General features: G+C 43.1%; 1 protein-coding gene and 1 long non-coding RNA gene across 8 annotated transcripts in view; one reads left to right on the top strand and one right to left on the bottom strand.

The window, feature by feature from the left end:
• The window catches only part of ST3GAL3 (ST3 beta-galactoside alpha-2,3-sialyltransferase 3), a 203742-nt gene extending 203243 nt beyond the window's left edge, over nucleotides 1–499 (bottom strand). For 3 of the 7 annotated variants that reach the window (XM_060689880.2, XM_060689879.2, XM_060689877.2), the window contains exon 1: nucleotides 254–456. The gene's annotated coding sequence lies outside the window, so the exon portion shown is untranslated. Of the gene's footprint in view, nucleotides 1–253 lie in introns of all 7 variants that reach the window. The other 4 variants (XM_060689878.2, XM_060689875.2, XM_034414877.3 and 1 more) reach the window with 3 other exon arrangements.
• A 3567-nt stretch (nucleotides 500–4066) lies between these two features.
• Nucleotides 4067–7775, top strand: LOC148114593 (uncharacterized). The gene is made up of 2 exons (XR_015732858.1): nucleotides 4067–5549; nucleotides 7272–7775. It is a non-coding gene; the product is annotated as an uncharacterized LOC148114593 (long non-coding RNA).
• The last annotated feature ends 5049 nt before the right edge of the window (nucleotides 7776–12824 follow it).

Below are 12824 nucleotides of genomic sequence, written 5' to 3'. Positions count from 1 at the left end.
CCGGGGCGGGGGAGGCGGAAAGGAATATATTCTGAAGGAAGGCATGGATCTTCAGGGCCCTGGCAGGAAAGCAAGTTTTAGGAAGGAGAAATAGGCCATGGAAGCGCAAGGCGAAAAATCTCAGCGAGACGGGCATCTGACCAGGACCTAAATGGAGCGAAAGGCAGAAGGACGCAGAAGCGGAGCACTCTCTCACTTCTTCCTTCTTTATCGATTTTGAGATCGCATCCCTCCTCCGCGTTCTCTTGCTTACCAGAGTAGCGGGCCGATTCCGGCCACCTTTCCTGCGGGCTCGAGTTCTGTACGCCTTGCAACCCGCCATGCCGGGCCGAGCAACGGCGACAGTGGCCCTCACCGGCCTCTAGGGCAGGGGTCGATCGCCAATCACACACCAAGGCGGATCTTCTGACGGCCAATGGGGGAAAGGCGAGGGGCGCTCTTCGCTGCAAGCCCCACGATTGCGGGAGAGCGGTGGGATTCACGCTGCCCAATCAGACACAAGAAGGGCTCTTTCTCCCCCCGCCCCACTCAACTCAAGCTTACCAAGAAGGCGAGCGGCTGCCCAATCAATGGAGACAAGGAGCGGAGGGAGCTAACAAGACGTCCAATCAGTTGGGCCACATTTTCTCTCCCCCGCCGCTCATTTCAGTCCTGGACTGGGCATTAAACGGCTTTTTAAGCCAATTGCGACATAGTGCAGGAGGGCGGCTGTTCCCGGCAGAGTTTGGAACGGCTGGGAGGGCATAAGTAAGGATTGGAATCTCAGATCTCAACCCATCTGCTCTAATGGAAATTGCTACCGCTGCTACCCTCTAAAAGGCAAAACGTATCATTTAAATGCGGTATCTAATGTAGATGGGTGGCATATAGCGAGGCGCCGTTGGCATGCCTCCATCTTCAAGGTCAAATTATGCTTTTGCAAAGAGTTCTCTAGTGCCAGCTAGAATAACTTGGGTGGCCATGGTCCTCTTTGAGCTTGGTTGTTTTCTTCCAGATGTTTCATTACCCAATTAGGTAACCTCCTCCGTGTATGGTGTTACATCTTCAAGTAATATCAATGGGTAACTTTATTAGAACAATGAGCTTATCCATGTTTAACCACCATGGTTTAATCAGTTAAACACTCCATCTGGATTTTGCTACTGAAATCATAGTTTTTAGTTTATAACTTAAGTGTTTCCTGCAAACTCAGGAAATACTTTACATCAGCCAGTACATTATGAGGATCCAGAAGGCTTAGTTACTCATTGTGCAAATATTGCCAATACTATCATCCAACAGGGTTTCCCTCAGGGATAGGAGCCCCTGTAGAAAACATCATTGCAGACCTGCAAAACAGTCCAGAAGCACTTTTAAGCAAGCCATTCTACCAGGAAGAGCTAGAATAACCTTCCAGTGTAGAAAACCAAACCAAGGACTGACTGTAAACCCAGTGAGACTGGCCTAATACACTCCTACAATAGATGGATAGGCCCAGGGATAATTTATTTATTTATTTATTAGTTCAATTTATATGCCGCCCTTCTCTGGAGACTCAGGGCGGCTTACAATGCATTAAGCAATAGCCTTCATACTTTTGTATTTACCGAAAGTAGGGCTTTCGCCCCCCCCCCCCAGCAGTGTTCTTTTTTATACAAAGTCAGCTTATTGCCCCCACAATCCGGGTCCTCACTTTACCTACCTCGAAAGGATGGAAGGCTGAGTCAACCTTGAGCCTGGTGAGATTCGAACTTGCAGTAATTGCAGGCAGCTGGTGCTAGTTAACAACATTTTAGTCTGCTACGCCACTAAGGCTCTATAATAACAGCCCTCCCAGTGGAATGACTGGATGGATGAGAGAATGGTGTCTCTGATAAAGAGAACCAGGAGTGCAATGGCTGCTTGCAGACATTCCAGAATTAGGAACTGAAAGTATTCCAGGATTAGGAACTGAAAGGGCTACCAGAGGTGACTAACTCTGGATCCCTGATGTCATATACCACACTCATAAATCAATTTAAAGAAGCATCAGCACTGTAGCTTTTAACGGCCTCCACCTTCTTGGCTCACCAGATTAATCGGTACGATTGTCACATCTTTGAAAAGACATTGACAGGGTCTGACAGATCTACGACTTAATAGTAAGCGTAAATAGTCTTCCGTTCTTTAATATGCCTCCCACGTTAGATATCCTGAATCTTTTTTTTTTTCCTCCTCTGACTTAGTTCATACTTTAAGAGACTTCAAAAAGAGAGCAGGCGGAATACACAAAGTAACGTTCGAGCAGTGTTTCTCAACCTTGGAAGCTTGAAGATGGGTGGACTTCAACTCCCAGAATCCCCCAGCCAGCGCTTCTCAACCTTGGTAGCTTGAAGATGGGTGGACTTCAACTCCCAGAATCCCCCAGCCAGCGCTTCTCAACCTTGGTAGCTTGAAGATGGGTGGACTTCAACTCCCAGAATCCCCCAGCCAGCGCTGCTGGCTGGGGGATTCTGGGAATTGAAGTCCACCCATCTTCAAGCTACCAAGGTTGAGAAACACTGCGTTAGATCTAGCAATGGTTTAAAATAACGTAAGAGAAAAATAGCCTGAAAAAAATCCCTTTCTTTTAGCATCCATTCCATCCACTTTAGCTGTAATTTCCCGGACCCCGGATCCTATCACCCAGCGTTCCATGTGCCGTGATTTATTTATTTTTTTGACACCTTCTCATTTTTTCCCATCCTCCTTAAGTTTTGCAGGTCCCGCTTTGAACGAGCCATAGAGACGCCGGGGAATCAGGCGCGTCGTTTCCCGTCTCGTGTAAATGGCTGCATTCTCTCTGACTCTTCCCAAACCTGCTGGCGTCTCTCGCAGCGCTTCCCCGGCTTGCTAACCTTGCTACGCGAAGTCGTGATTGAGTCACCGGATCTGGAAAAGCCTCCCCGAAGAATCCGCGATACGGATGAGTTAAGGCGGCGCCGATAGCGGAACTTCGCTCGAGGAGAGCTCGCAAGCCGGTAGTCCTCTGGGAGTAAAACCGGCTCCCCTCTGGTTCGTAGTCAGAACGTACCCAAAAAAAAAAAAGAAGAAGAAGAAGAAAGAAATAAAGAGAAAATGCGAAGGGAAATTTGCAGAGGCAATCTTTTTCAATTCCCTTTGGGCGTGTAGCAGCGTTTTTCCTTTTCAAAGCAAGAGATTGCCAGCTGCAGGTGTCAGCAACGCAGTTCTGTAGGAAGGAGGGAAAAAAAAAACTGCCTTGGACAATTGGGACCGCCTCAAAAATTTTGATTAGGGTTATGAATCTTATCTGGATCAGTGGTGAAATCCAATTTTTTTTTTAACTACCGGTTCTGTGGGCGTGGCGTGGCTTGGTGGGCGTGGTTTGGTTTGGTGGGCATGGCAGGGGAAGGATCCTGCAAAATCTCCATTCCCACCCCACTCTGGAACCAGCCAGAGGTGGTATTTGCCAGTTCTCTGAACTACTCAAAATTTCCACTATTGGTTCTGTCAAAACCTGCTGGATTTCACCCCTGATCTGGATTGAAAGCAGCTATGGGTGTGGGTATCTCCTGGTGGCAGCTTCTTGGGGGGGAAAAAGCTGCATCTTAGAAAGGACCCATCTGATTATGGTTTCTGAGGCCAACCATTGTGTTGATTCAGCAAACTAAGATTAACCCTGACAAAATGCAATGCATGTGTAAATCAAATCATTTATGAGGTTGGAGTGAACCCAGGGGTGAAATCCAGCAGCTTCTGACAGGTTCTGGAGAAGTGGTAGCGGAAATTTTGAGTAGTTCGGAGAACTGGCAAATGCCACCTCTGGCTGGCTCCAGAGTGGGGTGGGAATGGAGATTTTGCAATATCCTTCCCCCAGAAATGAGGTGGGAATGGGGATTTTTCAGCATCCTTCCCCAGGAGTGGGGTGGGAATGGAGATTTTGCAGTATCCTTCTCCTGCCATTCCCACCAAGCCACACCATGCCCACCAAGACACGCCCACAGAACTGGTAGTAAAAAAATTTAGATTTCACCGCTGAGTAAACCTCACTAGAGTGCATGTGTAAAGGCACCTTGATGGATTCACATCACTTTTGCCCCACAATTCAAAAGGTCTCTTTTTGTCCATGAAGCTGTCTCAGAAGAGTGAGGACACTCCAAAAGCAACAGTGTGATTCACACATTTGGAAGTAATCAGTGGAATATATATTACCACTGAGGAGGAAGACCTATGATGTAAGGTGGTTCCATTCAGGTTCTAAAACAGCTTCCTGAGGTTTTCTGCTAATATATTTGACCACATTCAGTGGGAATCCTGAGAGCTGTAGCTGCCGCATACAGATAGTCCTCGACTTACAACATTCATTTAGTGATCATTCAAAGTAACAACAGCACTGAAAAACGTAACTTATGAACAGTTTTTCACAGTTACAATCTTTGTAGCATTCCCATGATCATGTGATCAAAATTCGGATGCTTGCCAGCTGGTTCATACTTATGGCTGTTGCTGTGTCCCAAGATCATGTGATCACCTTTTGCAACTTTTTGACAAGCAAAGTCAACAGGGAAGCCGGATTACTAACTTATCAACTGCGGTGATTCACTTAACAACTGTGGCAAGAAAGGTTGTGAAATTGGTCAAAACTCACTTAACAAATGTCTCACTTAAGAGAAATTTTGGGCTCAATTGTGGTTCCTAAGTGAAGGACTGCCTGTATTTGGAAGGCACTGGGGGGATAAAAAAGCTAGATGTGGTTAGTTCAGCCTTCTGACTACAACACTGATTATGTTTCTAGAAGAATTTTCTGCATATCCTCTTTTGCCCTCTTCAGTTGCCTGCAAAAGTGTACTGCTTGGCCCAACCACATTACAATGTTGCCGTGTGAAATGTCCTACTACTAATTGTGCAGTGGCTGTTTTGAATCTCTACTTTTAGTAACACCAAATAGAAGTAGAGGCAAGAAAGGTACCGTGTTTTGTAGTATCACCTTGTGACCTGTCAAATGTTATTTATTGCAAAACAAAGTAATATTTTTAGAGTACCTATAAAAATTACCAGCTGTGTATAAACAGGCATCAGACGATAAGTACCACAAAGGTAGGCACAATTTGAGCAAAATAGTTAATGTGTGGAAGATTGTGTACTCCCCAAGAAGATAAAAGCACAAAGACAATAGAGAAAATGATTCAATGGAAGCAATAGAATGGAGACTGATGAACAAAGTTTAAAGTAAGTACATGAAGAAAATAAGCAAGGATGTCCAGAGGTTATGGTCAAAGATAACCTACCAGCTAAACTAAAATCACAGCATTGTGGCCACCATCTTGACTTTTCTTTGACCATATCCTGTCAAATATGAGTTATAAATTTCAAAAAGTTCAAAACGAGCTATAATACATTTAACAGACCAGGCTTTAGCTGAAGAATATGGATCAGAAGCAGAAGTTGCAAGAGATTCCTGTCAAAAGGAGCCTGGGTGGAGCAGTGGACTAAAGCGCTGTTAAATAGCACTTAGCTGCCAGCTGCCTGCAATTACTGCGAGTTCAAATCTCACCAAGCTCAAGGTTGACTCAGCCTTCCATCCCTTCGAGGTAGGTAAAATGAGGACCCAGATTATGAGGGCAATAAGATGACTTTGTATAAAAAATAACACCGCTGGGGGGGGGGGGCGAAAGCCCTACTAAGCAGGTATATACAAAAGTATGAAGGCTATTGCTTAATGCATTGTAAGCTGCCCTGAGTCTCCGGAGAAGGGCGGCATATAAATCAAACCAATAAATAAAAGATAAAGAAGAGGAATAGTATAATTGCAAAGAAAACTCATTATATCAGCTAAAAAGTTGAAAAAGTACACATCCCCTTTCATCTTCTGCAAATACCACAGAATATGCTGACGTCTTCCTCAATTTACAAGAAGTATACAATTCTGCAAGGCTAACATCTAAAAATAGCTATCAGCCACAACTTCTCTTTTGTTCTGATTTTGCCTGGTATCCTTATATATTTGTAATAGTGGCGAACCTCCACCCTCATCCTTACATATTCTCCGAAAACTTCCTGGGATTGGATAAATCCAGCAAGGCTGCAGCAGAAAAAAATCTTAACAGGACCTGTCCCAAAGGTGCTTTTTCAGGAAGCAACGGGAGTTTCTTGTTCTTCTATGAAGATGTTTTGCTTCTCGTCCAAGAAAGTCCCGTTGCCTCTTGAAAAAGTACCTTTGGGGCAACCATGACATGGTCTTGAATGATTGAGAATCCATCCATAGACATTTAACAGGACTTGTTTCATAATAGAAATGGATAAGATCACAGAATAAATGTCAACAGAATCTTTTTTATGTTAAAGGAAATGATAAAAAAGAAATATAGAAGAGAATATTAACATATTAACAAGAGTTAATATTAACTCTTGTTAAATATTAACAAGAGAATTAAAATAAAATATTTAATGGCAATATTAAATCATAGTGATAATAGCAGTTTTAAAAATAGATTTAAAAGCAATAAGCCACAGCAAAGACATAGATAATTGAATCAGATGTTTAAAAAAAGCCACAAGCTAGGGTATAGCCAAGATAATAAAAGGCATTTTTGCTTAATTTGGGCATTTAGAAAATAAAAAGATACATGCAAACTGAATTCCAACTGGGAGAGAAGACAATTATATTCAGATAGTATTGGTAGAACTTCAATACAGCTGATTTATACAGCTGCTCTTTTTAGTTTTACACTGTGAAGGAGTTTTTGTCTCCCTTCAGTATCAACACCATCTTTTTCGATTTTAAGTTCAGAAAGAAAGTCAACCCGTCATTAAGTACTGCCTTGCAGCAAGCTGCCAACCTAAACATGGAGTTGATCAGATCTGGTGATAAGCTAAGACTTTTTGCCTCGATTGTTGAGTTCAACAAATTACTTGTGCTTAATCAAATGATTTTAACTAGGATGTCTTGGTAGTAATTGAACTTTAGATCTGCAGTCCCCTTGAAAGTGCCTCACTAAATAAGTATCAAATCAGCAATATAACAATATTTTTATTTGCAAAAAAAGCTCTGCCTTAACATTGTTTTTATTTTCTTATTATCGGTCATTTTAATAACTGCTGTCGTTTTGAGTAGCTATAATTTATACATAATTTAACAAAGCACAATACAACCAAAACGAATATTTCTGCCAGAAATACCCTGACTTAAGAGGATGGGGAAAGCTGTTGATTTGCATAGAATTTTTTTTGACTTTGTTGAAGGTGTATAAAGATCATAAGGGGATTGAATGAGGGGTCCTTGGTGCTCTCTGAGCTTGGTTGTTTTCTTGCAGACATTTCATTACTCAAACTACATAACATCTTCAGTTGTTGTGGCCTGCCAGCGGCCTGCGTGGATTGCTGATCCCGATGAAGAGGAGGCTGGTGTGGTGTCGCGCCAGCAGCCTGCGCAGCCAGCACTCGCGTCGGACAGTGAGGAGGCTGAAGAGGATGTGGTGCCAAAGGCAGAGACTCAGCCAGAGCCTTCAGAACCTCCAGAGGTTCCTTCAAGTGGAGAGAGTGAAGTGGAAGAGCCTCTCCTCAATGCTCGAGCACGCAGGGCTGCCAAAAGGCAGGAATGGCTACTCAGGAGGAGGAGGTCTACTCGAGAGTAGGGCTTGAGGATAATTGCCCACTCCCTTAGCCTATTTAAGTCACACGCAGCTAGTGCTTTCTTGCTGGAAACAACTCATATTTATTATCAGAGTATTTTGGTTTATCATATCTTGTTTTCTGGGCTGGTTGCCAACCTTTGCTGGTCTTGTTTATTCTTGCTACTTAATAAATTTGATAAGGACCGTTGGCGTGTGTCAATATCCTCGGAAATCCAGAGCTGGGGCAGAAGGTCAGTGTACTGATGATGTTACCTAGTTTGGGTAATGAAATGACTAAAACAGGGGTGTCAAACTCAATTTCATTGAGGGCCACATCAGGATTGTATTTAACCTTGGGGGGCTGGGGTGGGCGTGGCCAGGGTGGGCATGACCAGCTCAACATCATTCATGTCGGGGGCACTTGTGGTGGCCTGAGCACTTTGCCAGCAAAAACGAGCTCACGAGCTCCTTTTTCAGTTGCGATACCCTCCTGCAACCTCTGCCAGTGAAAACAGAGCTTAGGAGTGCGGTACACAGCCCTCCTGAGCTCCATTTTCACTGGCAGAGGCACTGTGGGTTGGTCCTTCACTGTTTCCAGGGCAGCTCCGGGGGCCAGATCTAAGCACCCAGTGGGCCGGATCCGGCCACCAGGCCTTGAGTTTGACACCCGTGATCTAAAAGAGCCAAGCTCAGAGAGCACCAAGGACTCATCATTTCAAGCCTGAGCTCCAAATATTCTCCTTTATTGGTTAGCTGAATAATATAATCTTGTATAGGTAATAGCCTTTTTCAACAACCTCTGTCAAGCCTAAGCTAAGACATTTATATGAACCAAAGAAAAAGATGGCACTAAGTCTCTCATCCCATTTCCAAAAGAAGAAATGAAATAAAAAAATAGCCATGGAATGCAAAACTAATCCTGGTGATGAGAAAGAATGAACTATCCTATGTGAAAATAACATGTTAGTTTAGGAGGCACCAAGTAGGCCATATAGCACACAGTTCTATCCTCAGATATCCTCTGATCAGTGGTGGGTTTCAATTTTTTTTATTACCGGTTCTGTGGGTGTGGCTTGGTGGGCGTGGCATGTCTTGGTGGGCATGTCTTGGTGGGCGTGGCAAGGGAAGGTTACTGCAAAATCCCCATTTCCTCCCAATCAGCTGGGACTTGGGAGGCAGAGAATAGATGAGGACGGGGTCAACCAGAATTTTTACTACCGATTCTCCGAACTACTGAAAATTTCCACTACTGGTTCTCCAGAACTAGTCAGAACCTGCTGAAACCCACCTCTGCCCCTGATGTGACTTCCTCTCTGCCCTATAGATCTGAAAATCCATTGAGCTGGTCAATTGCTCAAGTAATCCTGCTACTCATACCTTTTCCTGTTAGATAAGTGGGTGTTCACAGAGATTGGAACTAAAAAGGCCATTGATAAAGGCATGACCTGCTTCCATCAGAAGGTGAGGGAAACAATTATCTGGATAGTTAAGTCAGAGAGCAGCAAGATTGTAATTTGTTAGCTTGTGTTTGGTGCCTCTAGAAACACTGTAACATGTTCTCAGGTGTCTTTGTGCTGGAAAGATTTCATATAAAACCAGCTTGTGTAATGCAGTAAATCCTGAAATAGGATCCCTGCAAACCTAATCCACTGGGGGGGAGGGGGAATGCTTCCTCGACACAGAGTTCCTTCTCAGTGAAAAGGTAGCAGCTAGGGAGGCCTTTGCACAGTTTCATTTAATATGCTGGTTGTATCCTCTCCTAAATTGAGAAGCTCTTCCATCAGTCAGTAATGATCTGGTTAGTTGCATGGCTTGACTACTGCAATGCCTCTACATAGAGCTGCCTTGGAAGCTTAAACTGATCCAGAATGCAGTAAGATAAACCCAGAATGCAGCAACATCAGTGGTGGGTTCCTCCCGGTTCCGCTGAGCCGGTAACAGTGACGATATGATGTCATCGAACCGGTTCTGCCCCCATCCCCCTGCCCCCCACCCTCCACATTATTCTTACCTTTTATTTGGCCCGACCCCCGATCTATTGCTGCCTTCTGAGTCCCAGCTGATCGGCTAGACGGAAAAAAACTGTTTAAACTCTTGCCGCGGGGCTTCAAAGGGCCGCCCTACAGCTGATCAGTGTTAAAAGCAGTGGTGGGTTCCTCCTGGTTCCGCCCAGTTCCGCCGAGCCGGTAGCGGTGACGATATGATGTCATCGAACTGGTTCTGCCCTCCTGCCCCCCGTCCCCCCTTGCGTTATTCTTGCCTTTTTATTTGGCCCCACCCCTAATCTATTGTTGCCTCCTGAGTCCCAGCTGATGGCTAGAGGGAAAAAACTGTTTAAACTCTTGCCGCGGGGCTTCAAAGGGCTGCCCTACAGCTAATCAGTGTTGAAAGAAAACAAATGAGTAGACTGGTGCCTGCAAAAATAAATGGGTAGACCAGTGCCTGCAAAAATACATGAGTAGACTGATGCCTGCAAAAATAAATAGGTAGACCAGTGCCTGCAAAAATACATGAGTAGACTGGTGCCTGCAAAAATAAATGGGTAGACCAGTGCCTGCAAAAATAAATGGGTAGATTGGTACAGCTCTGCAAGCAGTTAAAAGCCTGGTAGACCAGTATCTCTGCTAAATCCTAAAGAATTGTCACATGACCATCAAGCCATGCCCACAGAACCGATAGTAAAAAAATTTAGAACCTACCCCTGGTTAAAAGGCAGCGTGGTGGTAGACCGGTGCCTCCAAAAACAAATGAGTACCCCGGTGCCTGCAAAAGAATAAGAATAAGAATAATTTTATTTCTATATCGCCCTTCTCCCGAAGGACTCAGGGCGGTGTAGACCAGTGCCCGCAAAAACAAATGGGTAGACCAGTACAGCTCTGCAAGCAGTTAAAAGCCTGGTAGACCAGTACCTCTGCTAAATCCTAAATAATTGTCACATGACCATCAAGCCATGCCCACAAAATAAGCCATGCCCACAGAACTGGTAGTAAAAAATTTTAGAACCCACCCCTGAGTAACATAGGCAGTGATGGCATAACTGGGTATGCCCAATAATTGCCCATGGAACACCTCTGCTCTGCTAGCTGCACTGGTTCTCAGTATGCTTTTGGGGGCAATCCAAGGTGCTAGTCATTAGCTATGAAGTCCAAATGGCATGGGGCCTCTTTACCTGTCTCTAATATGATCTGCCTGGACAATTCAATCCAGTAGGGTTACTGCATTTCAGGTTCCTTTGATTAAATAATTCATTCTATCAGGATCCTGGAAGTGCACCAGGGATGAGTTCTACTTACCTTTACTACTGGTTCGCATCGTGCTTCAAAGTCTTTCTTGAGCTATTTGCTTATCTTTATATCATTCAAACAATTCTGTAGTTAATCTGGTATATTTTTCTAGTTTTAGTCTATAGGTTATACTTGTACTGTTGGTAACCCCTTTGACCAAATACAAGGGATCACAATGTATAGCAACTAGTAAGGTTCAGTAAACCTCTTTATATATTACATATATCCATAAATAAGAACTGTCAGATATTTGACAGATTGTATACATAGCAAGTGGACTGATGCATTCAGTTTGGTAGATCATAAGTTGTGCAATCAATAGAAATGTAGTTTCCCAGTTTCACATTAAGCTCCAGGCAGTGCTATGATATATTGAATGGTGGGTGGGGCATTTTTGCTTTTTATTCGGGCAACAGAATATTATGGACTTACTTTACTACTTTCTAGTACTATAATGCACACATTATGATTCAGGGAGTAGGTTACATTCTTCCTAAGTATCATCCCAACATCTGCCAGGACATTACTTTAAAATTTAATTGCACTCTTATAGCTAGTATTGACACTTACATATGATTTTGTTTCATTTGTGGTTCTTTGTATCTTTACGTTGGTATTTTTAGGAGTACTTTCTAAAGAAGACTACACATTTTGCCCAGCAAATCTCTAAATGACAATAAAGGGGATAATTAAAGTAAATTTAACTGAACAGATGAAGGAAAGAAGATGAATCAATAAGCAAAGAGATTAGTTACATTTTCTTACCTATCTTGCTGCTAATGGAATTCGTCTATAGAAATACATCAAGTGTATTTCTAAGAAAAACATCCAAAGCTAAGGCCTTAAAAGAAAATGAGTACAGGCTCTTCCGCAAGTAATAAGCCAAGGCTTTGCCTGATCAGTTAACAAACTGACAGAATCTGTGGCAGAGACACCCAGGAAGTAAGCATTTCAACTAATCTTAGCAAGTTCACAGTGGTAAGGAGGAAAAATATTTGCCCATTTTAGTTGCTGTTTATTAGCTGCAAAGCCATTTACGGTGCAGCTCTGATCTTTATCAGGATATGTGTCCTCCAAAATAATTTTGCCATCCTAGCAGGTGATGTGAAGAGGATCTGCTCAAGATCCTGGTCCTCAAGAAATAAAGGAGATATTAATAATAAGGCAGGTCTTATGCTACCTCTAATGCTTTGGAATACCTTGCCTTCCACACCTCAAAAATGTACCTGGCCTTTATCCAGGTTGCTTTTGAAGCTTAACAGTGGCTTAGGTAATGTTCTTTCATATTCTATATGCTTTTATAAATTTGGGAGAGGGATTTTTGTTTTGTTTTTATTCAGTGAATGCTGATTATGATATTTTATTACAAACATGACTCAGGAGTACTTTCTAGAGAAGACTCCACATTCTGCTCAGCAAATCCCCAAATGACAATAAAAGGGATAATGAAAGTCCATTCAACTTAATAGATGAAGGCAAGAAGATTAATCAGTCAAACACCACAATGGTAAAGGAAAATATTCAAGCTGCCAAGTGTTTCTCCAAGAATAACTAAACAGGCTTAAACCAGATTTACCAACAAGGTATACTCCTGAACAACTGGACTACAACTTTCATTGTCTCAAATCTGTATGGCCAATTAGGTTGAGAAAGTGTGTTGTAAGAGAACACACTTAGAGAATAGTTACCGTACCCTCTATTTTGCCTGCTTCTGCTCCACTATAAGCAGGCATTTTAACAGAGCCAGATCATACTAGGGGCTCTCTCAGATGGCTGGCTGACTACACTGTAATGATCAACAATGTCCTGCCCTTGGTATTGCAGGCTCTGGGCAATCCAGAATTATATATCTTTAGTGTCTCTACTCTTAAGAAGATATGCTGTGAGTGTAAATATGACTTGCTTCTGTATGCTGCCAACATTGTTGCTGTCTCTCAGGTAACACAAAACATGGTTTAATGCAATTAAA

The sequence above is a fragment of the Pantherophis guttatus genome, chromosome 3 (genome assembly GCF_059756535.1).
Source record: "Pantherophis guttatus breed Tessera chromosome 3, ASM5975653v1, whole genome shotgun sequence".
Lineage (NCBI taxonomy): Eukaryota > Metazoa > Chordata > Lepidosauria > Squamata > Colubridae > Pantherophis > Pantherophis guttatus.
Note: the sequence above shows the minus strand (reverse complement) of the source record. Positions and strands in the feature narration are given on the sequence as shown.